This window comes from Bombus bifarius, unplaced genomic scaffold (assembly GCF_011952205.1).
Source record: "Bombus bifarius isolate JDL3187 unplaced genomic scaffold, Bbif_JDL3187 scf7180000008037, whole genome shotgun sequence".
NCBI classification, from domain to species: domain Eukaryota; kingdom Metazoa; phylum Arthropoda; class Insecta; order Hymenoptera; family Apidae; genus Bombus; species Bombus bifarius.
Genome location: NW_022884407.1, coordinates 524,950 through 551,495, shown reverse-complemented (window position 1 = coordinate 551,495; position 26,546 = coordinate 524,950). Strand labels below are relative to the sequence as shown.

The window sequence follows — 26,546 nt, the reverse complement described above, 5'->3', positions numbered from 1 at the left end:
TGAAAATCATTTTCTTCAATTTTTTTAGTTTATATATTTTACTTTTCCATAGGTCGATGTTAATTGATTTGAGTTCCACACATACCAATACGCATTCTTAAATAAAAATTATCTAATATTTATTTTCTTGTTCCTACATTAGTTTTACTTATTTTTCGTAATAAATGCAAAAAAGCTCTCTGTCATTCGAGAGATTTTTGTTCAAAGTCACCAATTTCGAACGCGTTTTTATAGATCGTCTCTGTACTGCCTTACAACTTAAATTTGTAATTGCTGCCCTATTCTTTTGTTGTACTCTTATTATCTGACTCCTTCCAAATTATATTTTTTTTTTGTTTGCGACAATGGACATTGCACGTACTTGTAAGTTTCTAAATAAATAAATAAATATATCTTTTTCAATTATCTTTCAGAAATGAACGAGAAATCTAAAGATAAAGAACTGAACTTTGAAGATCAACCGCAAGTTTCTTTGTTAAAAAAAATTCAGTTATGTATATATTTGTTTTGGATTATTATCATATCTATAATAGCAACGGTCTTATAATTAAAGTTGCCATGCAAAGTATTAATTAAATGCACGGATACTCGATCAATTCTGAAAATCAATTTTCTAACAAATTGTCTAAAAAATTGATTTTTGTGTCGTGAAAGATACTTTATCGTTTCGATTTATCTTCGGCCATGGAATGACTCTTCCTTATCCCACTCGTACCACAAATTACGGTCCACTCGGTATCTTCAGAAATCCTCTAATTCCTATTGATCCAATTAATGAAGACTAGTTTTACAAAATTTGCTGACCAACGAGCGTATTAATCCATGCCGTATCGGAGCTTTCCAGCGCAATTAATTAACTGTCAAAATAGGCGTCGCTTTAATTCCTGTTCAATATGGCTAATTATGCGTAATGCAACCGAATATGGATGGTTTCATGAAAATTACAATTTTATTAGTGACATTTACAATATAATCGCTTACTTGTATCCCTTACATAAGAATGTATGTTTCTAAAGCAAAAAAAAACATTTATTTTCGTGTAAAACATTTACTACTATTTAAAAACTTGTAAAAATAGCTTATATGGTAGATATTATCGACTGAAACTCTATTTTTAAAAATTATTTCAGGTTAGTTATTATTTTTAACTTAGACCTTAGCAATTAAATATAATATTCCAACTATCGATTTCTAGGCAGCAGGGTCCCTTCCATTCATGTAATGTTGATATTTATAGCTGAAAATTCAAAGACAACAAACCTTGCGCTTCCAAATGTTTACCTTCTGTGTTCCTAGATGATAAACAATTCCACCTACATTAACGATATACATATCGTTTCGTCCAAAGGAACGAAAGCGCGAGGAGTTTCGTGGATGACTTACAATGCTCCCTTTCGCAGTCGATGCGTTATTTTAGAACGGTACTTTAACAGCTAAAACGATTCGTAGCATTATTTTTAATTTTCTATGCCTCATTCTAGTTCCAACAGACGAGAGTGATGTAAACGTGAGTTTCTTGGAAGGATAATTGACGAATTTTGACGGTCCGAAGCCTCTGACTCGTCCAGGTATCGATCACGCGCTTCCCGCTAAGGATCTACCACACTTGGAGCGCATTCACGCAGTAAACGACGCCTTGCGAGCGAATATGCCGATTGGCGATTTTTTTGAAAAGCAATCGGCGTGCGAATCTCCGCTTTGGGCCTTGTCGGACGCCCGCTCGAGTCTCACACGACATCGGCAGTCTCGTTCGAGTCGTTCAATCGTGAACATCGATCAGAGAGTCAGTCTGCGTGCCTTCAAATCGTTAAGCGTGAAGTAAAAAACCGTTTCAATCTCTCAGTGCCCTTCAAGCGCTCGTGCAGATAAAATCGTTTCGTCAGTCGTAACGATCGGTTGATGGTCTTCTCAGCTGCCTTCTTTGGTTCGTCAACATCTTCAAGCGTGCGTGGACATGGCTGCAAGTGTTGGTGGAGACAGAGTCGTTCCATCAGGCGTAACGGTCAGTGGACAGTCGTGTGCGAAATCTTCAGCTGTGAACAATATCTCCAAGCACACGTGGAGGAAAGTATCGTCTTAACGAGCGAACGATTGGTAAACAGTCTCAGTGCGGGTCCTTCAAATGCGAGCAGCATCGACACGCGTTTGTAACGTCAATTCACATCAGAGACCAGGCCACACACCACGGACAGGATGGCACCCAGATGTCTGCATATCCTTGGCGCGCACCCTCAATAGTCTTAAGTGCCCACCAGAGGCCTTGGCATTTTCATAGTTAAGGTCCTTCGGACCAAGCGAGTATTTCCTGTCTTAGATTTCCCTTTACGTTTATTGTGTACCACGTGTTACCTTAGAAAGTTGGTTTTCTCCACATCTGGTATGTTCCGTTAGCAACTTTCTCGCGAGGGCGGCTAAAACCCTTCCTGGTCCACCAACCGTCTTATTATCCAATCGGAGACGGTGTCTATTGCCCTCACTTCCTTAACCAAAATTGTCATCAACAAATCCGATAGTCCCGTGTCCTTAGACACACCCACCCCTAGCTTTCCTCAGACACAATATCGTCAGTAAAACTTCACTTATTCTGTATCCTTAGAATAGTCAACATATCTATATCGGTCTCTACCCTTATAAGTCGCGTACTTAATATATTGTTGTAACTAAGTCTTACATAACGTGGTTGGAGTGAATTGTGATTTATGCTAATTCAGTGCGTGTTACATTGTGATTGGTGAATTCACAATAGAGGTTGATTAAAACAAAGTTAATTGTTGTGTTACGACTCAACTATATTTTATTTTCACCAACCAACCCTAAAAATTACGTGACACGTTCGTGGACGAATGTATCGTTGACCGTTCGTATCGTCGTACGATAGTTGGTCGCATTTGTTCAGTCGTTTCGTAATCTCGATTTAATCATCGAAGACAAGTCGAAATTTTCTCATCGCTTGTTCTTTGCGCATTGAGTCATTACTCTTCCTCGTAAATTTGTTACTCAGGGTAAATTAATAAAGTTGAAAAGCGCGGTATCATCGATATCGGACACGTATTGTTATTTCCTTAAATTGTGTCAATATTATCAGCAAATAAGTATCTTCTTACATAATGTATATGACTTTTGAAACATTGAAAGATTATTATTACTCGTCTACTTCAATATTGATTAAGACGTTTCCTTAATTGTGGTTAAACTCATGAAACATTTCCTACTTATGTGAGAGACTTTAAATTGATTCGAAGTAGTATTTTACAGGAAACTGATGAAACTAATGAGTTAGATATTTATATAATTAAAACTCATTTGTATTTTTTAATTTTTTTACGAATATGTTAATTTTGACAGTACGATTTCGCTCTACACTTCCACTGCGTTAGATCAGTGCTAGGTCAAATTTATAGGAAAAATATTTTAAATATGAAGTAGTATTATAAAAAAATAAAATATCTTTATTTTCACAATGTGATGTATAAAATAAAATATTCTATCTTTGTATTGTAAATAGTGTAGCATCGTGGAATAATCGTAAGAAGAAACTCGCTAGGAGTACGAATTACGATGTAGATAGAAAGTGGAATTTACAATGGGCCATGTGGTCCTTCGGAAAAGTAGTTACTTGGAAAAGGCGCACGTGACCATCTCTGGTCATGGACAGCTGCGGAACACGACGGAGCTGCGTGTGGTGGGAGTACGAAAATTGTGATAAGGGGATGCTTGGTGGAGAAAGTCAGTTAGTCGTTGTTCATTAGTTGCGGGTTAGTTGCGAGTTGTCGATTGTAGTGAGTTGTGAGTTGTCACTCAGAAGTTGAATAATTGTACAAATTTAGTTATTTCAGTTGTATTACATTACTACATTAAGCTCTAATTAAATAATCATCGCTTTCCTGCTTCAATCGTTATAAATAAATCTATGAAATAAAGTCAATATAGAAGTATTATACGTATATATGGTGTTTGAAAGAATACAAAAATACATGTGTGATGATTTCCTGCGCGCAGCGGAAAAGAAGTTGAAAATGTAAAATGACATGTTTTACTCTTTGTTTTCGCGAAAATCAATCATGAAATTCCCTTTACTTGATTTTACAGTCCATTTTTTTGAAAACGAAGCCAGGCAAGATTTTGCATATCTTTTTTATATTCATACATATTTGCATGTTTTGTAAATATTTTTTTATGCGATAATATGAAATAATAAAACAAAATACCTCAGCTAACGCTCATACCGCGTTGAATGTACTCGTTCTCGTCCGATCACGAAAGTTTAAGCAGCGCTGGGCACGGATAGTACTTGGACGTGTGACCGCTTGGGAACTCCGTGTGGTGTTAGCATTTTTTATTTTGGAAAAAAATATATTTTTAACACGACTGTCACCATACATTGTGTCATTCTCTCACACACGTACAAATAAATTATCACACGTTTTCAAACTAAGAAGTCACGTTTCTTGATATGCTGAAATTTTATGGTATCAGATTAGTATACGAAACTGTCAGTCTAATTTTTGACTTCTGTTGCACCGAGAATCGAGTACCACCGAACAAAGTACCCGAGCACAAAGGAACCGGCTCGATCGACTGTCGTTACCTCTCGAGTGTATCCGTACTTGATACAATTTCAACGTCGATTTTCTTGAAAACGTAGCCTTGTATCAAAAATTGTCAATCCACATTTTCGATTTACTTTTGCACGAGAATCTTCTACTTTCGGCTTGTACCATGATTTTTGGTACACTCCAGTTTGAAAATACTTGTTTTTAATGTATATAAATAGAAGTACGAACTTCCTGATAAGTTGAATTCGCGAATCCTTACCACCTATATACTGCAAGAATTCGAATGGCTTCGAGGACTAAGAAAGCTAACACTAGTGATGTAGAGTTTTCCTAGAAGTGAGAATAACTTCAACATGAATAAAAAAGAAACATGAACGGATTATAGGTTGGGCTAGAGTAGCAGCCGGCCGAAACTAAATTTTCAAGCAATCTATTGACGTATGAAATGTTGCACTGTCTTATCCGTATGTTCGTCACATACATAGTAATAATTAAAATCAGTAGACATACATCTAACCCATTAATCTAATCCAATCTACGGATTTGACCCATTTATTTTTTTTTTTTTATTTATATTAAAGATGACTAGCACCAATGAGTTAAATTTAGGTAAAAAATACAGTCACTTGTGTGCCAGAATTATAGAAAGAGTAGAATGGTTGTATCTGTACATCGAATAAACAAGAAATAAAGCGGATATCCAGGAACAACTCATCAGCTATGGAATCCAAAAAACTAATTTTAACTTAAAAAAATGTTGCCTCTCTGCTTGTTTGTCTGTTCGTACTCGCATCACGTAAAAACTACTGAACAAATTTCGATCGGGGTTTCTCCGTTATATAGCGTAGTGTCTTGGAAAGAAAATTGGATATGTTTCATCTCGACCCGTTTTGTAGAAGCTGAGAAACAGCCTTGCATTTGAATTGTATCCGCTCCAATGTTTGATCGTCGAGCAACGATGGTTATTGTTTATGTCGTGTTTGTTCTGAAATCGAATCTTCTTCTAATTTAATATTTCTTACTGCGGAAAATAATTTAACTTTTAGTACAAAGAATATGTAGCTATTTCATTCATAGAAACTCATCTGCTTAAAAATTGTTCCGTATATTAGTTGTGCGTACCGAATATTTTACACACGCTAGAAAGCTAAAAGTTAATTGTTAAATCAAATAAATTAAATTTGATCGAAGTTTTCTCAGGACGTTAACATATTTCGATAACATATTTCAAGTTCATTGAAATCGGTAAAGTGCGCTATTCTTTTCGAATAAAAATGCCAATAATATCGACTACGATTCACTAGCCGTTGTATTATAGAACACGATTACAGCGTAAATCAAGAGCATTTCAAACTTTTCCTCGTTACTCTAACTCATGATGCTACGTGTTATTCTTCGTGCATTGTCCACGTGCACGTTATGCAGAAGATAACACGGGAATATTAATATCTTGTGTACTCTCTGAATGGGGTAGAGGTATCAATAATAAATGTTTACAAACATTCCATGAGGTACAACGACCGTACAGTAACATGAGAAAATTTACGAAGATGTAACATTAAAAGGAATAGCGCATATCTTTCAGTTTGAGCACAGTTGCTGTTCGCGTAAATGTTCTCATTTTCCTGTTATTATGTAGTCATACACGCAAAAGTTGAAAATACGGCGGAAAATCTACTTTAATAAAAGATAGAAAATATCAAACATCGTTAGTTTGCAGGTTCTTAGAAATAACATCATTTATGACAAGCACTAGAACAAATTCTGATAAATCCACTAATAATGAAAATATTTCGTATAGCAATTATAAAACGTAGACAAGACGTTAGTAGATAGGGGCGTTGAGATTAGGTGAGGAACACTTGCGTTTCTTTCAATGGATTTGTACAATTTATTGTTAATTTATTATTAAATACTACAAAAAATAAAAATATAATATTATTGTATTAAACGGTGCAGTTCATTATTCGTTATGGGAATATTTTATACACATTAAAAAGTTATTGGTTCAGATGGAGTAACAGATTAAAAATAACACGAATGCACCTAGTTATCCCAGTTCTTGGAAATAATATGGTCGTTTCTCCTCGACGAAATGATGGGTAAGAGTAATGAAATGAATCGAATCACGTGCCACTCGTAATTTCGATTCGAACCACATCTATATACAGACGTTTCGTTTATCGTGTCCGCGTTTAATATCTTCGTTACTTCTGCAGATACAGAAAAATGTACGAGTCAAAAGTTATTTGGATTAATACATATTATTGTGATTCGTGTTCTACCCTCAGAGCCATTTTTTTTCCGAATTTTCAAGGTCATCGACGATTTTCCAATAGCAGTAACATATTTTTATCATCGTACTATTGTAGCTAATAAAACATGGATTTCAGACATGTCATTGAAATAACCTAAAGTAAAAAATTCATGATAATTTGTAACGACATGAGAAATTAAGCATTTCCCACTCTTTCGCCCAAAATTATTGTCATTTTGCAAGCAATGCCCACTACTTTCGAGATTTTAATAAATTGTGTTCTTAAGTTCGTTTGATGACGCTTCGTTTATAAAGATTATAAACAGCATACGAATCGAAACACACGCACAATCGACTCAAGATATTAATCAAGATAATCGGTCGAAAGTTCTGCCATCTTATCTGTCTTGCTAACATCGACATGTGCAGTCGACCAACTTTGCGGTGACCTTCGTCCAGCGGGTCTATGGCGACGTATTCCCCTTGTGCGGCGGTAAAGAAGTTAGTCTCAGAGTGGGCAGTGGTTTGACAACAGGGCGGTCCCGCCAGCTCAAAGATCCTTCGGGATATGACTTTATAATACTTTTCTAGCAAGCAAATGAACAATGATCGATGTCTGACAAGACGAATCTTTACCAGGTGTCTGCTTCGCTGTATCATAAAGACACCGCGTTGCATTCTTTGACAGTTTTAGTAGCTGAAAATACCCATATCGACGAAGATTACAAATTACGAATTAAAAGAAAGATTAAAAATTCAAATATGCAAATTATCTGGTTTGTATGAAGATGCTTGTGCGTATTTTTACGTACGTAATACACAATGATGATTGTTACTGGGTAATTACTGTTTCATTGTTGGCAGTTAATAACAAAGTAATAGGATTCTTAGAGAGAATGATTCATCGAAACTATTCGTTTGTACTAATTATTCCATGGAAATCAATTGGTTCCAATTGATTAGCACGATCAGTTGCAACGATTCAGCCACCTAAGCGGTAAATGGGTCTATTTGCGACATATCACAATACATCAAACGTGTTTGGGGATACATTAATTCAGCGACTATGAAAATAGCTGTGTGATTGACCCGTGTAATATGGTTAATTCGCATGACGATATGGACCGTATGAAAATTCAAACGCGCACCGTCAATGGGGTTTAATGGGCCAAAACCGGAAAATAGCGATGTCATTGCATGCCAAAGTGCGCTTACTGCGGCGATTATGTCAATACTGGTATTGTATCATATGCTGCATGGTATATATTTATCAAATAGGGCAATTTTTTTAAAAGACCGACTTTATCGGAACTGTAGTCTCATTTTGCACCCGTATAACGTTAAACAAAAGTTATAAGTCAAAGATTAAGAAATTGCTGGATAATTTGATAATTGAGAAACAATCGATGACTGGTACGAAATATTAGTATAGAAATGCACATATGTATATATATTTCTACATGATACGAAAGAAAAATTGTTTGACAATGATCGAAACTATGCAACAAACTCTTTTTATTTAAGTATCCGTTTTGGAAGAAAACTAAATTTTCAAATAGTACAATGTACGAAGCGAAATATAATTCCATGTATAAATACACGCAAAAATCAGGCCTTCGAGTGTAGTTACGTTATAGTAATGAGAGACAATTTTATTGTAATATTTCTATATTATTTTGTGAAACCGAATTAGATACTTGACAGAAACTGATTTTATCTAAGGCATTTGATGGATCATTCGTTAATCAAAATATTATATTTTCATTTCCACGAAATTATTATCAAGGATTATTTATAGATGTCTATCATAGATTCTTCCAATGAAATACAATTCACAACAAATTACGTCACGCGCGTGACAATTGGCCGCAAATCAAGCAGATAATAATCTATCGTTATAATCTACTATTAGATTGGAAACTACTTCATATTCTGGTAAACATTTGTATACAGGGTGTTCATTTGAAAATGTCCAATTATCTCGAGAACTACGCATTTAAAAAAAATTTTTTTGAAATAAAAACAATGCAACTTGTCTCTCACTTTTCAGCCCATTTCAAGGTAATTTGTAAGGTAGGAAACCACACTTTTTTCTCATTCTTCGGGAAAAAATAAAAAGTTTTATAAGAAAGACCTTTATCGGGCTTTGTCCTAAAATGATATTTGTTCAACTTTTATCCGTACAACTTTTTTTATACACAAAACATCGGAATAAATGTGTTTAGAATGTCCTCACTTTTCCTAAAATTACCAAGATTTTGAAAACATTTTATAATGCTTCGTTATTTGTGTATTTAAAAGGTCTCGTGAAAAAGTCGAATTGTTAGTGATTGTACACTTTAATCTCTTCCGCTGCTTTGGAAATAACAAAAACTGAAATAAATGTTTATCTGAACAAATACCCTTTTAAGATGAAGTGCGATAAAGAAATGTTTTCTATACGAGTTTTTTCTCTTCTCTCGCAGAGTAAGAGGCTGTAAAGGAAAAATATGATCTCCATTTTAAAAGACCAAGTTGACTCTTGAATGACTTTAAAAAGGCTAAAAAATTAATAACGAGCAGCACGGTTGCGCTTCCTCCTCGAAACTTTTGTCTCAAACATTTTTTTCCTAAACTGCGTGGTTTTCGAGATAGTTGGACGTAAATTTTCCAAATGAACATCCTGTGTAAAATCCGGCGCATATGCATAGTACAACGTTCAGCGTCTATAGAAATTGATATATTCGATTCAAGAAATCCTCTATCACTTTTTTTAGATAGCCGGTAGAAATTTTGAATATTACGATGCAGTAGCAAACCTATGTAGAATATCAGTAGTAAAATATTTTACTTGTACTAGAACTTTTCGAATATTAAATTTTCTTTCGAGCTGGTATAACATTATTAGATATTCTAAAATATCAATACGCATTTTTAACAATTTTACGATTATTTCAACTGTTGTATGAAATTTTGTTATTCATATAACGATCTATAGACAGAACGTTAATAGCTAGTTATATTTTTTGAATTATTAAAATTATTAAAATTATTAAAATTATTAAAATTTGCTACTAGTTGAAAAATATGCTACGTTTGTTTCTAAATGCGAGAATACGATATGCACAATGGTCTTGTAAGATTAAATCGTTTCTTTAAGCGATTTATGAAAATTTGGGAAAGATGCGATCGAAGAAGGTATACACGTATATGTACTTCAAATGCAATGTACTTAATGGACGAATAGCGAAACACTGTTTCATGGGTTTACCGTGAAAGCATTTTCGAAAGCCCCATTACGAGAACCGTAGCTTGAGTTCTCTCAAAAGCACCATTAATGGACCATAGTATATCTTCATTTCATTTAGGCTAGGTTTCCAGCAAAGCTACTATTCACAATGTATTTATTTGCAACATCTGCTTTACTTTTTTTTTTAAATTTATAACAATTCTCTTAAACTATCCATCACGAAAGCATCCATCTTGAGCTATATTTACGTTGTTTCGTGTAGATTTTAATATAAAGCACAAATGATAACAAAGATTTTATAATGTATTTCCATATATTATTTTTGAAGTTTCATAGAATCATAATGATTAATAATTATTTAATCGTGTTGAAACTATCGCAGTGAATCTTATTACAAGTATATGTATATATGTACATTGCAGTAAGTAGCTCGCACGGCAGGGACATTAAACAGTTTACCCAATGACCAGGGTAAGAGTAGTCTCGTTACCCTGTACAATTTTCGATATTATACTGCACGATACTGGCTGGAGGAAAAATCTTCTCCCTCGCGAGTTCGTGCGACTACTTCAAAATAGTGCATTTTCTAATATTAACCTCAAGGCGAAGGGCTGCAATCTTATTTTTACTGATGTCGTCTGCATACTAGGGCGTTTAAGTGCACGCAGTTTTTTAAGGCTTTTGTGTTTTAAAAGATCCCCAAAAATTCTTAGATAGTCTTACAAGTTTCTAGAATGTCGTCCGGTAGCTTTTAGTTGCCACACGTCGTCATAACTTTTTTAAGTAAATCTAAATGTTTGGGAAAATTACTTAAAATTACTGGTTTTGAAAATGACCCTGTATGCAGATGGGTCTTAAAATATTTATCCTACAAATACCTACAAATTGTAGAACCTACAAATATAGAAGATATTTAAAAAAGCATTACTAAACGACAAGTATCGATCAACCTGTATAAACAGCTTTACCAAACGTGGATCGAAAATTCAATTACTTTGAAGCGACCCTGTATGTCAGAAACAAATGATTGCGGTATAACATCTGCACCTTGATATTAGTTTTTATACTATGCATTATACATATACATGTGAAACCTTTCTACACAGTCCGAAATTCTTTCTCAAATTACATTAAATTTATTAAGCAATTTTTCACGCGGTAATCGTATTAACTTTGCAGAGAGCATACTGGCGGGTGCTATTCTACATATGTAATTCACTTTACTCTTATGAGTGATATCCAGTGAATCCAAGCTACTAGTTAAATAATCTAAAAGCAATTAAACAAATTATTCCTTAGCGTTATTTTCCAAATTCAATTAAATTAAATAAAAACCACCATAACGTGGTGTCATTCTGATTATTTTATTTTCGGTTAACATTTTCGGTTTCTGTGTATGAAATATTTTTAAATTACTGAAATTCACACGGACCATTTAATAAGAAAAACTTATTTCGTTAATTGTATAGAAAAGAGGACACTTTGTCACTCGAATTAAATTTAGTTTCCATTTTCGCTTTGTTCTGGTAGATAGGTGGCCACATTTTTATATAGCGATCGATCTAAACTTGGCTCAGTAATGTTAATCATCTTTACATACATTCACGGGCGTACGTAGTGTCCGGATATATGGCCGCCAATCGGGGGCGTGCTTGGTCGTATATCCGGAAATGCGACTTTTCGAGAATTGGCCCACGTTATCCGACTGCTGTTCACTGTGCCGTGGGTGCATCAAGGGCAAGAGCGACAAGTAGGCAGTGCGAGCGAGACAGAATAGATAGAATGTAATAAGATACTGTAGAATTCGGTCATTTCTTATTCTCAATCACTTATTACATATGTGTGTAGCTCAATTAAAAATTGTGGGTCAAATATAGTCATGTTTGATATCATTTTGGTCGTTTGAACCTCGATAATCCGACTAAGGCCATCTCGTCACGATATTATAAAAAGTGGAACGTATTTTATTTTTCTTAAGTATTTTCTCATTATATCTTCAAATTCGAGACTATGTGTTCTATATGAGTACGAAACTACTGTACCACCAAACATATTCTGTGTATAACTCAAAAACTAAGGCCATTCGTGCATTTTTTGTTTTATTTACAGATTGTTAAAAATGGTTTTAGGTTGGATTATATTCTCCCTTAAAGTTTTTAATGCGCTACCGCCGGTTTCCCAATGTAGTGCAATCGTAACACAAATTGTATCGAAGCTTTTTGCGAATATCTTAGGTGCTAAGACCGAGTGGCGGTGTAGGAAAAAATCGTTCACACTGTTGACAATATATTTCAAGATTGTCAAAATCTGCTCTTTTCTGCATAATCACAACACTAAACAAATTCAGCATGTGGCATGGTTAGATTTACATTTAGCTCCATTGTTTGGTTCAGCTAGTTTTAAAGTGGAATTAAAAGTACTCGTAGTTGTTTGCTACTCTTTTTTCGCGATATTTTGTTTATTTAAATAGCTCGTTTCTATATAAAGTACATGCTCGCTTATCGGAAACTCCTTTATACGAACTAGTTTTTGTTTACCGTCGATAGCTGAGTTTCTATTATCCAAATTACGTTCACTTAACTTAATTATTTTCAGTTATACGAATGTATATTCTGAAATTATACAGAAATTTTAGAGAATCTGCGTCGAAATTATTGCTTCACCTTAATTATCCTGTGTTAATTTCTATCATAGAGTCTCATAGCAGTAGCTAGTGGGGAGTAGCCTCTATTATCTAAACATATGAGTTGTCGAAAATATTTTGTCTTCTACGAACTTCTACGCTATTGAAGTTTGGAAAAATTGGAGATACCGATCACGCTGTATTAAACTAAATAATAATGGAAGAAAGGAATTTCAGTTTGTAGATTTTTAATTAATCTACTGCTTTACTCATCAAATATAGGATATTATTACAGCACATACAGCATTACAGCAATTTGACATTGTGAATTTTGGCCCGCATACTATGGTCGCGTTTTCCAATTATGAAAATGTTTAAAATAATTGACTCTTTTGGATCAAGCCTTTTTATCGTCATAGGCACTCATAATTTTTTCGTTATTTAACATTATTCGTACTATTTCTTAGTTGTTATAGTTAATTTCAGCACGTTAATTTTTAACGCGTCAAGGTGTAAGAAAGTTGATCTACGCTACAAATACTTGAAGCAAAATAAAATATGAGCATTAGGTAGCAAAGTTTCCAAACGTTCAGACTAAAAGAATAAGGATAGATCTAATTGATATTCATGACATTCTTATAACATTTAATCGCGAAATTAATTATACGTGATCACGTCTCGAACAGAGCATACTTTCGAAGAAACTGTAGGCCATTCCGTATGTAGTTTTACCGTATGGCCGTTCTGCTGGGCAGAACCATCGATCGCAGTTTCTCCAAAAGTGCCATTAGTGGGTTAGAAAGTGCTGCAGAGCTGTGTGGAAGAAGGTTGCTTCAGGGCCATTGCGATTTTGAAAACTTGGACGATTGCAATAACAATTCAAGGAAGCTACGGTATTATACCGAATAGTCTACTTCTGAAAGTAGTAGCAATGGCTTTTCGCCGAGCGGAAATTCGGACGGGCTTCATGAAGTAAATCGGGAATTTACACTGGCCAAGAATAATGGATAATACACGAGTAACTGAGAGGCGAAGTCGTTTGATAAATGGCTTTTTCATGAGTAAACAAGATAGCGGTTGGGAAATAAACCTTCGTGTAAAACATAAGACAATTATAAAATGGAAATTGCCGTAAATACATTCCTACGTAAGAAGAGCTTTCTACAGTCAAGAACAGAAATTGCATGTCATTGATTTAGTGGCAATAATTGGCTCATACATTTGTTAACCGTCTGCAAACGAAATGAACACGTCGAAATAAAGTTTTAATACTTCGCGGTTTATGACTATACATCACACAATAATTGTACATTAAAGTTGGTAATTAGCGCGAATATCATCGAAATACGATTAATGTCAAAAGATTCAATATGCAATATCGATTAAAAGAATCTCGCTGAATTTTCTGTTTCCTGCATATGTCTTTCTCCACGGCCAGCAATCGATCATTTTCCTGGCATGATATTATTAACTTTCTATTAGATAACGTTCACACTTGATAAATTTTTGTTCAAATAATTATTTAGAGAGTCATTTGTTATTTAAGAGTTGAAATGAAAAACCAAAGTAAATTGTTTGTTATTTGGCAAGTATAAACACACTACTTAATATAGTGAAATTAATTGTTATTTACAAATAGAATTCTATTTTTTATTATTAGCGCAGCCAGAATAAAATACTATTATTTCATTTCGATAATTATTTGTTTACTGTAACAGTGTGTACATAAATATTTCATTTGCCGATTTTCATGCAGTTGTAAGAAATTTCAAAGTGCAAAATTGTACACAATGCACGTGATACGAAAAAATATATAGAATGGGCAATATATAATACTTTTTATAATACATTTAAAATTTTTTAAATTGCGCTCTCAAAAATATGCAGTTGCATAAAGATCGGCAGTCTACTTATGACACACGCGCATGTCAGGCAATAGCCGTATCGTGTAGTATATATATATATATATGTGCGTGTTTTCAATTTTTTCAAAAGATGGACTCACGCCACTTGTAAAATAAACGGTTCATACGTATCATAACGCGGTTCGGATCATCTACCGAGTATCCGCCAACGAAATTTAATTTCTCAATTTGCGTTACTTTCCGACAGCTATTCTCACGAGCGGGCCAAGAGAGTCTTATGGCTACTATGCTTCTTCTAAGCGATATGAAATTTGGTTTTTCTTGAAACTCGTCAGTTGTCGTGCATGTAGAAGTCGAAGCGATTATATTATATTTTGAATGGTGTTTCGTTATTTGTCCATCCAAACAATGAAGGAAAGCTTGATAGGATTGAAAAACGGAGAAGATGATGGTATTTCTCAAGAGGAGTGTAATATGTCATTTCTTGTATGCAATCGATGCGCCAGCTGGCATTTGGCGTTTCATACGTCGTATATGAGCGAAAGCACTGGTTATGAATACATCAGCGAATGTTTTGTAATGACGCACAATGCTCATACATGTATAAGAATGAAAGAGCTTTTGAGCGCACGTTGTGTAAGAGAGTGTCGCTAACGCAGTGCGAAAGAGCTCGTTCCCTTTATCCTTTAGTCTCTTTCCCCTTGCCGTTTAACGCGTTTTAAGCGTTTACATTCCCGCTTCTGGCCGACCTGCCGCGTCACACTGCTACGCTTTACTTAAATACGTGCTTTCCACCTTGCAGACGCGCCTTTATTAGAATCAAATCATTGGTAATAGGATAGCGTTGTGAATCAACGCAAACACTTTATGCTCCTTGTTACGTTGCTTCATTTTTCTAGAACGTATTAGAAATCTGGACTTGTTGAAGGTCAGAGAATTTGCATAATATCAATGTTTGAAAGCTGCTCCGAGAACAAAAAGTTCACAAATTTCTACGCTGTGCAAATAAATTTACAATTCTAATTACATTAACACATTCGCTGTCGACGGTTCTGACGCGAGAACCTCAGCTGGTGCCGTCTACGATTTCCATAAGTCCATGGCTGATTGCCGCGAGGTTCTGCTATTAAAACGAGAGTGAATTTAAAAGTATCGCTCTGCCATACCATGTTTATAACCACTTGTCCTATCCGACGAATTTCCGTTGCGAAAAAAATTCGTTTCTTCTATACAGCCGCGGCAACTGAAAACTATCTGCCTCCCGTCGCATCTTCTGCCTTCGATTCTTCTGAATCCGTGGTCAAGAAACTGCAGATGAGTTTTCCCACTCATACACTTTCTATGTGTATATAACTTTATATCCCAAGAAAAGAAGCTCAAAGTATTGAAACACTGGAAGCTATACAACATATTTCGTAGCGAACTGAATCCAACAAATAGGATATTAACAGTATTGTGCAATTATATTATAAAATTATATCAATTCCCATTGCCTGACTGTTTATTTTCAGCAAACAATATTCTCGAAACCGTTGAATGATAACTAAGCGGCAACTGAATAAAATTTGCGAAATGGTGTGAATTCACGTCAGCGGCGACTAGTAACATGGAGTACAAAAAATCGTTGTGTAAAATCTGCGATCGATTGATCATATAGTCGCTGGATAATTGTTGTCTTTTGAAACAGGAAAACTATATTCAAGAACCATAGCAAATGGCCACAAAATTATATCGAAATGTCATCAATATCGAATTTATTAATCTCTGTTAAGCTGTCCACTTAATTTTTTCTTAAACGCAAATGAACGAATAGGTTTACCTGCAAATTTTTCACAATCTACATGGAGCAACCGACGTGGCACGTATACGACATCGCACAATTTCTTTAATTAAAGTTAATTTTGTAAAAAGGAAATAGTTGGTTATGGAATATATGAAGAATTCTAATTTTAATGTATTTATTTTTGCTAAATAATTTTTTCACATTTGACGCATTTCATTTTATAATTGTTAATTCTAGAAATAAAATGTCGCAGCTTTATTAAATTTTTCAACGACATTACATGTTTTGTATAAAATTTTACTACCATATTTTTCACAGTGATACTGTTATGCAATTTATAAAGTACAGTCTACTTGACACTATAACATTTGTTAAATGAACTTGTATATCCGTTCTGATATTTTCTTTGTACTGATACTTTACTTTATAATTTACATTAAACAGAACAATGCGAATAGCGGCGAAACTGTCAGGTCTGTCACTTCGCTTAACTATGTCTGTCACTTTAATATTCTATTTTTGTATTGCAATTATTTATATTACCACTGATTATTGTTATTATTACTCCCATAGTATCACACCATGTTTACTAACAAACTTCAATCGACTAACATAAATGGCTAAAAACCACCTTACAATTTTTCAAAATGTGTTCGCACATATAATAAGTTGAAATAAAATGCTGTTTTGCTTTTACCGTTACAAGGAGTAAGGTTACAACTTATTGTCAGTTGGCCATAACGTTAAAGGGCTGATACTATTAAAAGTTGAAACTCTGAATGATGAATATGAACATGATACTCTGAAAATTTTTACTTGCATCACTATGATTCGCAAAGTATCGCTTTTAAATATGTACATTATCGAATTTGACGAATTTATATTAATTTTATAGGAATATTTGCCAAGAGAAGAAGTTTCATATTTTACTAGAATTGAAATATTGTAAATAATTATAGCATGATACACACGCACATACTGATTCATTTAGCTGCAGTTACACTTGGTATTTACTGTAATCGTCCTGTTTTCGCATTAGAATCCTTGTCCCCTCGTACACGTAATTACACACAATTGCTGGTTACAATTTGCCAACCTGAATTCACTCTATTATCACATTTACGCAAACCCAATTTAATTACTTTTAATAACAAATGATGAATAACATAAGAGACACTACAATCAATGTCAGCTGTTACTGCCGTATCTACAAATTTACGAATAAACTATGAATTGTTGTAATATACACATACAGCGTGTCTCGCGCAATTAACCGTTACGTTGTATGTTGTAGATTTCTGCGTGGCTTGTATGTATTCTTATGCATTGATGCAGTTGCAAAGTGCATTCTACATGTAAAAATATTGAGTTATGTGATTCAATTATTAAAATATTTCTACTCTCTTGGTCAAATAGATGAATAAGGATTCTTTTACATACATATCTCTGAGTATGAATAGTACTTTAGCTATACAGAACATTCAACATCACCCTCTTCATTACACTTTCCATCGCATAAATCTTCGTGTCATTCCCCAGCAGTAATATGTCAGCTTGCTGTTTGCACGTTTGCAGTTGACACTACAGGATGTCACAAAATATGTGAAAAGACATTTCTAGAATCGATTCGAGACATCGAAACAACGAAGAAAGTTTATGTAAAAAGATATTATTTAAACATCATTTTTCAAATTGTAAACATCATTTTACACTAGAAATACATGTGGCGAATAGTTGTCCTAAGTCAGTGAATTACTATCGTCCTTTGTTCTGTATCTTCAGAGTTAGAAACACGAAACATGGGTGAAACAAAGAGCAAAATTCATCAGCTGGTTCATCGATAGTATTTCCATGGAAAAATTCAATTATTTATAACTAGAAAAATAAAGTTTCATCAACGTTTTGTACACAAATTATTTTCCTTATAAAGATGTCCAATTTTAAGCAGATTAATAGTTGATCGACATTGGCAAATAATACTTGTAATACGTTAATACGCATAAAAAACTCGTGTATTTCGCACACTTTAAGCTCGATAAATGCCTGCAGATATGTTGCATAAAGTTAAGCGCAGCTTTCAATTTCAGTACATCTATTTTTACTATTCTCTCGTATTATCAATGTTTTGGATCAGTTTTATTATTTATTATTATTAATAGTAAAGAATTAAAGTCAGTTTTATAACCGACTCGGTATTAAAACATTTGCTATTTCATATTAAGCCATTGGTATCCTTATTTATACTCTGTTAATGAAAATGCCAATTTTTCGTGCATCGAGTAAAACAGTTAAAATTATATCAATAGACTGTAATGGAATTTTTAATATAAATTTTATTTATGTTTAAAATTGCGCAAATATAATTTTAAGTAACGGATCTTTTATATTACGATATTTACTCCTTCGAATAAAATATCACATTTAAACGCATTTTGTAGTATTGGAAACGATGAAAATATTTTTATCTATCAGCTTTACCATTAAGTTTCATGAAAAAAACACTAGGTAATGTACACGAATTATGTACATTTAAAAATTGTTCAAACTGCAGTAGAGCGCCCTCGTCCAAACATTAATATCCGAACGTTTTATTATCGGAACATGATATTTTCCAGTAACGGATGTCTTGTTATTTATTTTATTTAGGGTCGCATAATTAATAAAATTCATAACAAGAATATACAAAAAAAGAACAAAATGTAAAATATAATAAAACAAGTTACAAACTCACTTAATAGTATATATCAATACATTTTGAACATAAATCACATACAGTACAACGATATACAATGACAGCAAGATGCAGTACAATTAACCTAAACTTAAATTAATAGGATATAGTGTATGTTACAATTAAGTTAATAGCCTACAATGTCATAATTGCTGATACAAACTAATATCCTTGAGAAAGTGAAGGAGATTTAGTTAGGCATGTTTGAATATCATCTGGAAGATCAAACTTTGTTTTGTGTTGGGGAAAGTTACTACGATTTATGAAGATGATCTGCAGACAAAATACAGCTACAGTGTTTACACTTGTGTGGTTCATTTTCAGTTATAAGACGAGAGCGTGTCAGGTTAGTATGACCAATTCTAAATCTGGTCTTGCTCTTTCTTACTAAAAAGTTCTGGACTTTTATCCAATACGTTTGTACGTATTTTATATATGTTGGATGAAAGTGCATATTTTCAAAAATCGCATTCAACATTTATTTATTTAAATATTTGTTTCAACCTTAATTATTTAAACATTAGGATGTGGACAGTGACCGTTGAGGCTATTCAAACGAGTAGACAAAGTTCCAATTGTGACATTTTTAGATCCCAACTGTAAGTCATGAGTTGATCATTAATAATGAATTGATAGATTCTCCCCTTCATTCGATTGAGTGAATTCTGATTGTAAGAATTTAGTATGAAACTAATAGCATTCTAACCATCGAAACCAAACGTGACATAATTAGAAAGTGTTGTAAGTGCAATAGAATTAGCAAAAACACACATTTTTACAGATATTAAGAAACAAAAACATGATATTGAAAATTGTCCAAAGCACGTAGATTCCGCAGATGCTGGCAACACTAGAAAAACCTTCAATATGCTAATGTAATGAAATGGCTTCATTGCGACAAAGACGATAACAATGACGATATTATGCAAATGAAAACAGCGAACAAAAGTGGTAATAGAGAGGTGGTTTTTTATGGCGAAGCAATCGTGGCATTCGGAAAAAAACTTCGATAGTTCGAAACACAAAAAGGGTGCAACTCTATTATTACGTTGAAAAAATTGTTTGATTTAGCAGTCGAAAAATGACGAGGCTCATAAATAATCTGAATGAAACTTAATCTTAACCTACAATTCGAATCGCTGCGTTCTTTAAACGACGCGTGCGATTATCTGAAAGAGGAAATTGGTTCGAACCCGGACGACTACCAAGTCCCTAGTGTGTGCTTTGCAAAAGTGAAACAGATTCCTTGTTTGACTCTCGCGCTAGTACAGAGGCTTCCACTTCAGAGTGCCATTGAATTTAAAACGTCGATGTGGTTGGTCGCTTGTGTAAATGTCTATTCTTCTACATCCGTTTCTATCGTTAAAATGATTCCCCTTAATTTGCCCAATTTCTCCATTTCCAAATTTCCCTAGTTCCTGCCTTTGTTTTCCGCCGTTTTTGCTTTCCGCCCCCTCCCTTTTCCTGTTTTTTCATTGGTGGTGATCTATCTTTCTTTCTTGTCATTTGCGGTTTTTTCAAGTTCTCTTTTCCTGCTTTGTCTCTTTCCCGGTCTTCGTCCTCTTTCCCTTTTCCTTTAAAGGCTTCAATTAATGAGCATTCGCCTTTGACACTGTACCGTCCTATCCTGTTCCGTCGAGGTCGATCTTCCTCTCCTTTTTGAATCTTTTATTTTGCTCATTAGTCCTTCTGCTCTCACCTAGCGCTTTCTGTTGCTTTTGGTTCTTTGATTTCTTGCGTGTCCATCAAGTGTCGAAGGGTACTGATACGATGAACCGCGATCCAGCAGCCCTGTTTTCCCTCGACAGGTGTCGCTGCTTCCTGTGACCCACACGATCGTCATCCAGTAGATCCGAGTTTTCGCTCTAACCTCAAATCCCTTTGTCTTTTAGCTTCTACTAGGTGTCTTTCTACCTTCCACCTGTCCTCTCTCATTTCGCTACTCCGTGTCTTTGTTTCCTGTCTAGAATTTCTCCCGTCTGTCTTTGAACCAGCTTCAGAGCTTCTCTTGTCTATTTCTAACACTTAATCGCCTTTTCATATTCACACTCTTGCAATTACGCGCTGTTCTCATTTCTCACATAACGCTACTCCCTATAAATCTATATTAATGTGGTATAAGTTATACTTTGGTGATTGCTGTTGCGTGGACGTAACTTCACTCTACCGGCCATTATCTACCGACGTGTCATGCACAGGGTGCGAAGAAAGTAAGTTTAAAGAGGATCCTACATCAAATTCAATTCATTTCAAAATCAAAGTTTAATCTTTTTTATTATAGCATACTGTGCTCATCGCGAGAAACAATAGTCTGAAAGGCACCATGGGTCGCAAATGATCCCTTCTGCCGGTCAACGATGTTAAAGTTTTAGTAATTTTCAAACTGATTTTTAATTCACAATGAATTAACATTAATGAATTAATGAATTAAATTTTTTGTTTGCAAATTTACATATAATTCTTCGCTCAGGCTTCTTTTCCATCAACGATTATTCTCATAGATATCTGTAATCGTAAAAAAAACGCATATTTATTTTTGCTCGTAGGCGACAAAAAGTATACTAAATTTGACACTACTGTTTTAATTAAATTTTAAGCTACTGAACGATATCTTTCACTCTGCGAAGAAAGAAGTGGAGCAGTGCCGAATCTGCAAAGCGAGGTGGTCCATGGGAAGCGATTCATCCTGTTCACGATAATATAAACGTTTCATTGAAAAATTGGCGAACCGATCGACTATGAGTCGGAGTGTGAGCAATCATGCGTGGAATAGATAGAGTAGACACGTGTGCTTTAACTTGGTGTAATTTGCTATAGAGTCACGAATCTAAAAGTCGCAAATATACGCACTTGTTATCGATGTAGGCACATAATTGCTACCCATTCTTGATTAAATGCCTCGAATTATTGCGTACGCTTTACCGCGAGCACGAAATGAAATTCTGGCGTTTGTTGATCGAGGATGCTACTGCATTCGTAACACGGTCGAAAAAGCATAGTTGCAGCATAAGTATCATTCAACGGGAAAAATCCCGCCGAGTGACATATCTATTTGGAGTGTTTAAACGCGGCGAATGTTGTAAAAATGTAAGTTCGCTCTCGTATTCGCCACATTGTCGTATGATGGATTCGATGTCACCTATTCTATGTAAATCCATTAGTAAATGCGCACGAGGAATGGCAATAATTAATCTTCTTTAGGAATGTGGGGCCGATTTAATCTTTGATATGGATTTAAATGTCGCAATATTAATTCTTGACCACGAAATTACTAATTTAGTCGCTGAAAATCATATTATCACGCAACCTTTTCTGCACGTAAAGGTCTTCCATTATTTCAGTATTCTGATATATCTGTAATTTCCTACTGCTTCGTCGATAGCGCGTTATTTTCCCACGAAAAGTAAATGCAAATAAATATTTTTATGCCAATAAAGCCAGTTAACGAATTATTAAAACTTTAACGTTATTGACCGGGAGAAGGAATCATTTGCAGCCTATGGTTTTTTTAGAAGCGTTTTTCTCCACCCATCCGGTACTGTAGAATCATACTATATTATTTACACTTACTTCCTTCACACCCTATACATATCATACATATCCAATTTTTAACGTTATTATGCAAGTGATTTAAGACCGCAGACTTGATTGATTTTTATCTGTTAAAATATTTCTATAGCTTTTATTCCTCTCAAACAATTACTAAAAGCGTGATGCTTTGCAAATATTTACAAAATTTACAATGACTTTCTGTTTCTACTGTTAAGATAACTTGAATATCGTAAAAAACGTATAAAACGAATAACGAAGAAAGGTGTGTACATAAGTACGTTGTCAGACATATGTGCAATGCGCGAGACACACGTGAGATCCACTTCGAGAGACGATGGTACTCTTAAAAGCAATGAAAAAGATTCACATAAACACATGCTGTATCTGTGTTCGTTTGGAAGGTATAACGAATTTTCCGTTTTCATTTCGCGAAGATGCTCAAAATGACCACCTTTCATTTCAAGGCCAACCTGTAGACGTCTTTTTATGGACCCGGTTGACACTCGAACAATTCCTGGTGTTCGCCGAATTTCTTTATAATCTTGTCCTATTTTGAACCTTAGTATTTCAACATTTTTAATAGGTTTGCTCTGCTTGCAAAATTCGATGTATCTCATAAGCGAAAACAAATAGAGCATGTGTTTATATGAGCCTTCTTCATTCTTTTTGGGTGTACAATCAACTCCCAAAATGTATCTCACGTGTCCTGTTACACCTTGTATACTGTTAATAATGATAGCGATGATAGATCGTTAGATAATGCGAGTGACGTAATTAACGTGAATCCGAAAAAATCACTTGATTGATTCTCTTGAAATATATAAAATCGAATACACGTAATATGTGAATATATCTTGTCAATCTACAAGCAATCTATAAACAAATTAATAGCGAAGAAATGAGATTAAAATGAACGAAAAGTTTAATGGAATTTTAACCTTTTGTTCTTGCGATGAATATATTTTAATAAATACGCGAATGGAAATGCTCGACGGAAATAAAACAAATTCGTATCTTAATATACAACCTCATGATTTTATAACCTCCGGTGAATACGATGCATCTGAAACATGTCAGAAATCCGTCGAGCGAGCAGTTCTTCAATCAAGTGGTATGAAAATTCCATTGATTGATGAAACATGCAAATTCGTTACACGCAAGGACGTGTTGTCGCATATGCATACAACGGACGAAATTTTCCAGTAGTTTGAGCAAAGAATGAATTATATTGGAAACTTTAGATTTAGAGATTATCCCGCTTTCTTAAATAATTTACATACAGCTCTTTTTTTTATCGAGTCCAAAAAAAGCCCCTTATAAAGAATTATGTACCATAAGGGGTACGTTAGCTTTCCCCAGTTACTATTTTTCCGGGCGCATGAGATTTTAAACGACAGTTTAATTTAAGTTAGAAGAAAATTTAAACGTGCAAATTACTGTGCACTTTTTAAGAAAATAAACGCGTTTCAATATCTGGTTCGTAAAGTAAGGGTTCCGTGTTCAGTGGCGGGTACAGATTGTGTTTTCTCAAATTCTTCGTTAGGCCAGCTCTATGAGAATTAAAGAATTGCAAGGGACTCTTCCAGACTATTTGATTTAAATCCTGCTTTTTCAGAAAAGTGGTAGCGATCAAAGGACAAACTCTCGTGAGTTTAACCTTTATTTGCGAATCGTGGTTTATTATTGTCTTTAAAATAATATACAATATTCAAATTACATTCGTGCTTAAGTGATTCACGAAAATCATGTTTTAATTAATTTGATTACACAGTATATCCATTTGTGATGGAATCCAAAAATTATTTACGCATTTTTGCTTAAATTCGTTATATTTTCTTTTAATTTCGAGAATACAGAAGTTACGATAGTCTTTGTATCTATTTTTGAATTATGCGGGAAGAGAAGAACGCTAATCAGTAGAAATTTTAATGTTACGATTCCATCATTTATGATATATAATATTAATGCATTCTGCAGAAAATACGTAAAATGTATTTGGAATGCTTCTTTTCCTCGAGACTGTTAATTCTTTGCAGATGTAGGCTGATTTTACAGAAATTGGTCTTGTAGTTTTGCTTCCATCGGTATATGTTATATGTAAGTCATCATTTAATAAAAAATTGCACATTTTGTGCATGTTTCCAATTTCAATATTTATACGAATCGAGGCAATGGCAGTGTTATGATCAGAAAAATAGATATTTAAGTGATTACGAGTGTGTAATATTCCCTTTATTGATACATTGTTCCATGAGCCTTCTTTTTAAGTTCACTTTCCTTATTTTTAGATGGTTAAAAGTGTTTTGCTGTACGATTAATTTTCGTAGTAGTGTTAGAGGGCTTTGGTCAGGAAGCTATTACACAAATATGTAGTACGATCCCTGATAAGTGAAAGTTTTGGCTTTAACAGAATGTTTGTTGGTGCACTGATAGGATCATTAAGAACAGCGCTTATTGCTGAATGTTGTATCTTTTTTCAACTCCTTAATGTTATTAATATCGATGAGAATGGAAAGTAATTGGAAAGATATATTACGGTTAGTCATAATTTTTCATCGGCGGAGCTAATCTCTTCAATTGCATTAAACTTCCTATCCGCGTTTTCCGGTTTTTGATTATACGTGTCATTCCCAGATTAGCAAAAATAAACCAACGTAGGGGCCCAGCTAGATATTTTCTACTTTTTCAATAAGTTGGTGTAATCTATTTTTGGTGTTTCTGTCTTTGAGTAGGTGATATTTATTTTTGATATTCACAAAGGCTTTTGTAAGAGCAGTGTATTCGTTAGTAACAATGATACAATTTAGTCGAACGTAGTTTGTCAAAATTCTGTTTCGGCTCCTCGTTGCTTCGACATAAGGATGATCTCTGCTTTCTGTAGCAGTTTCAAACTTAGTATCAGAGAATATCTGGTCTTCGCTATCAACATTGTCTGCAGAGATCTCAGAAGATACAGATAAGAGTCTTTTGTTGCAACGTGCTCCAGTTGTCCGGTTGTCGCAGGTTCCGAAAAACCACGGGAGTGTTTGTGACGCCGTTTGTCGTTAATATTATTGTTACTGTTATTGTTAATGACGGAGTTGGAGGCTGAAACATTGTCATATGAAGCAATAAGATTGTCGACAGCTATATCTTGAAACCTGTTGTTAGTAGTACATTATCTTGCTACGTGATTTTTCTTTTACGAAGAGAACTTTGTCCGTAGATGTAAACGTGTATACGATATTGTATGTATTGTATACACGTTTGTATTGTATGCATGTATGTAAAAATTCTGGGATTTTTTATACGTCTCCTAGATTGACATATATCGCGTGGCTTAAAACTTAACGCTCTAACAGCCGCATATTTCGCCATTACGGCCAATCGCGAACGCTTTTCACTCAGTCTATTATCGCATAATTACCATCATGATTGAATTAATTATTGAATTAATTATCATCGTTACTGAATCTTTATCATGCTATTTTTATTTATTTTCTACACTTACGCGTTATAGGAATAAAGAAATCGGGGTTACAATCATTTGCTGACCAATCACTTTCCCTGGATCATTAGACTCACAAAGTGCCGGTCTTTTCAGTGCATTTATAGATCGTTTCGCTTGATTAAATTAAAAAGAAAAAAGAAAGAATAATTTCACGTAGACACGATGGCGGCCAACAACACAACATCACGTTTACGCGACGCTGCCGTCAAAGTGTTAAAACGTGACTGAAGCTAGGTTCCTGTATAGCTGCTGTTAAGCAAGTAAGCTTAGAGGTAATTTTGATGTTTCTTTATGCAAAAAGGTTTTCGATATATTCGTTCCAGATGCATGACGTAACATTTAAAAGTATAATTCTCTGTGAAAACCCGATTAAAGGTCTTATTGCGACATTGGTATCCCTGGAAACAATTGAAGACTGTTTAGAGAGAAGTTGATGCTCTGTTCGTTTACTGTCCAGATA

The 26,546-nt window shown here is 34.4% G+C and overlaps 1 protein-coding gene and 1 pseudogene across 1 annotated transcript in view; both read left to right on the top strand.

Moving 5' to 3' along the window:
* LOC117207541 (lachesin-like) overlaps window positions 1-26,546 on the top strand; it is a 548,209-nt gene that overhangs the window by 98,927 nt on the left and 422,736 nt on the right. The window lies entirely within an intron of this gene.
* On the top strand, window positions 4,213-4,332 carry LOC117207546 (annotated as a pseudogene).